Here is a 3,416-nt window from a genome sequence, read left to right as displayed (position 1 = left end):
GTTCATAGGAGCTTTTCTCAGTTGACTTAGAGGTCTTGCTCTCTTGTTCTCTTGCTCTCCATTTCCTCTCTTCTTCCACTCTTTCTGCTTTGTCTTCCATGGGGTTCCCTGAATTCTGGAGAGAGAAATGTGATGTAGGCATCCCACTTGAAGCTATGTGTTCCAAAGGTCTGCCTCTCTGTCTCTGTCTGTCTCTGACTTTCTGTCTCTATCTCTGTCTCCCTCTCTCTCCCCCGCTCTTTCTCTGCATTATGTCTAGCTGTGGGTTTCTGAATTTGTTCCCAATTGCTACAGGAGGAAGTCTCTCATGATGACTAAATAAAGCAATCATCTAGGATTACAGAAGAACATCATTGAGACATTTTATCATTACCTTTTTAAAGACTAGAAGTATTTAGTTTACCATCAGTCTCTTGTCTGTCTAGTTTCTGTTTCTTGGTCACACAAGCACTACTGGGTATAGGCTCCATCTCATGGAATGATCCTAAAGTCAAATCACACACTGGTTGGCTACTCCTACCAATTTTGTTCCAGCATTGTCCTAGGTCATTTTACTAGCAGGACAGCATTAAAGATCAAAGGCTGTCTTTAGTAGCCAAAGAGTATCTTTTTATATGAAAGACATGAGAATGTAGGGTGAAGTTTCTACATAGGCACCAGTTCAACCTCTCCATGTTCAATGCACATATATACATTGATTTTCTGAGACATGATTTCTCTGTATACCAGTAGCCATCCTAGAATTCAATCTGTAGACTATGCTGGACTCCAACTGAGATATTTCACTGCCTCTGTCTCCTGAGAACTAGGAATAAATACATGAGCCACCCAGCCTATTTTGGAATTTTTAAAAATATTCTTATTTTTATTTTTATATTTGGTTTGTAACTCTTATGTAATGATGTAGACTCACTTTTGTAGCTCATTCTGACCTTGAACTCACTATTCTGCTGTTTCAACCTCAGGGTTACAGACTTGAGTCACCAGGTCCAATGCTGCTCATGTGTCCTATACAACTTACAGTTGTGTGCTTTCTTCTTCATCCTCCATTCTTGATATTTTAAGTGTTTGCTCACATCACCTAGTTAAATCCCACTCCATTTGTTGACACATGGATGGTTTGAGGCTTCACTCAAAATGAAGACAGAACACAAAACAGATCTTCTCCAGTCTTTCTCTTTCCTCCAATAAGTTTCCAGGTATTTCTGACATTTCCTCACTTTGGGTGACAGATAACAGTTTTCTGTGTGAAGTGTGGGTCTGGGTATGCTCAACATTGTGAAGTGTGTTTCTCTTTGAGACTGTTCAGCTGTGTGAAGTATGTGACTGAGTTTGTGGTCCCCTGCACAAAGCTTGCTCTGGAGAGGTATGGGTTTAATCTCTAATATGCAAGCATGCTACAAACCCACATTTCTCATAACATTTATTTATACTATGGCTAAATAATTATCTATTGCAAATTTATTATTTGAATTTGGATGTTTTGACTCTATGTAAAATACTTTATCATCTCTATCAATTTGACTTTTCTAAGTTCTGTCCTTTGTAATTCACTGTGTTTGTGTCTCTCTGGCAGGGTCCATGTTCAACATCTTTCTGGTGGACTAAGTCTAACACTCCTCAACATGGGGAGACTGTGATCTGATCCCACATCCTGACACCACTAGACAGTGGCTATTCCTACCTTTGACTATATTAAATCTGCCTATCTGAGCATCATTGTGCAAATGACAGTATAGTTCTCTGCTTAGTTCTGACTTCATGTGTGTGGAATTTCTGGATCATGTGATAATAGGCTCTCAAAACAGTAATTCCTTATTTATTTTGCCAAATATAAACAATTGAGGCAACTGAATTATTGGAAATGTCATAGCTATCACATAGTTACAGTCATGGATTATGCCAGAGACATGGCTCAGCAGTTAAGTATCCTGCTCATTAGAAGACTCAAGGTCAATTACCAAAACCCACACACAGTGGCCCACAAGTGCCTATGTGTCTGGCTTCAGAGTACCTGATGCCTCTTGCCTCCATGATCACCTGTACTCAGGTAAACACACACACACACACACACACACACACACACACACGATGTTAAAACTTAAAAATAAAGCCTTCTTAGGAACTTTAAAAGCAATGTCCTAATCCAGGTCAAAGGAGAGCCATCTCACAGATCTCCTTTGAAAACACACTGAGAGACAGAAACCTCTTGTGATATATGAGAGGCTCTCCAGTTTAATTTTCTTTTACATACTGGTCATCCACACACAAAGTAAACAGATTTAACAGAAAAAAGATAATTTCCTTTATAAATTTAGCCACAGAATATTTCCACTATGCCATGATCCATAACTCTGATGACAACATATTGGATTTTATTCAGGGTCCATACTCATCAATGAGTAATCAAATATTTACTATGTGTCACATATTGACCCATCAATTGCATATATATAGATATAAATAGATATATAGATATGATTATATGCTTTTCAGTGAACATAAACACAAAAGGGCTGACTGTGGCATAGCTATGGGACACAATAATTTGGACACAGTACAATACTGAGGAATTTTTGAACTTTATCCTTGAGTGGAAGATAACAGTGTCCAAAATGTAGAGAACCACAAAGAGGTTCATGAGCAGCAGGGTGGTCCTGGTCTGGGGATGCTTTTGAAGAAAGGTTGGTGCTGTGAAGATGCCGGGCCTGCTTCTTGTGCCTCCATAGGAGAGCCACCATGTATCTACTGGTCAGGGCCATGAGACTGATAAGAAAGGCTTCTCTGGTGGCTATTCGTGTGGAAAACATGCTTTTTCTGGAGTAACTCATTGGTGAGCATGACTGAGTAACATACATAAAATTATCTGAGGTTAAATTAGGGGAAGCAATAGTTGATATAAAGAAGTGACTGCTAAAAGACATAAGAGGAAAAGAAAAGCACCTGAGATGTGATGAGGAGATTTATGTCTCAACTTTGTTAAACAGAAGCTTTAAGACTAAGGATGATGGTCCAAAGTACATTCAGGAGACAGGTAGCACAAAGGGTGAGGCCTCTCAGAAGTCTGTTGCCTGTGACCAGGGCAACTATTCTTTTTGGATTTTTATTTATGTACATTTTAGATATTATCCCCTTTCTTCATTTCCTCCTTCACCACCATAAATTCCCTATCCCATTCCTCCTCCTCCTTTTTGCTTTTATATCATTTTGATTTCATCCAAGTATTAAGGTCAGTTCTAGGTTGAAGAATTAGCAATACACTAGGTGCAAATAGGCAAAAAAAGAAGCAAGACAATAAACACAAAGAGTCAAAGAACAAGAAAGGCAAGAAACAAAGTTCCATGATCACTCCCATGATCACTATTTCTAAGGGCTTATCAGGTAGACCAAAATATCTGAGCCTACTTTCCTCTCCT

General features: G+C 38.9%; 1 pseudogene; it reads right to left on the bottom strand.

Moving 5' to 3' along the window:
• Window positions 1-2,395: 2,395 nt before the first annotated feature.
• LOC117715691 (vomeronasal type-1 receptor 44-like) lies at window positions 2,396-3,117 on the bottom strand (annotated as a pseudogene).
• Window positions 3,118-3,416: the final 299 nt, after the last annotated feature.

The sequence above is a fragment of the Arvicanthis niloticus genome, chromosome 9 (assembly GCF_011762505.2).
Source record: "Arvicanthis niloticus isolate mArvNil1 chromosome 9, mArvNil1.pat.X, whole genome shotgun sequence".
Taxonomy (NCBI): domain Eukaryota; kingdom Metazoa; phylum Chordata; class Mammalia; order Rodentia; family Muridae; genus Arvicanthis; species Arvicanthis niloticus.
Note: the sequence above shows the minus strand (reverse complement) of the source record. Positions and strands in the feature narration are given on the sequence as shown.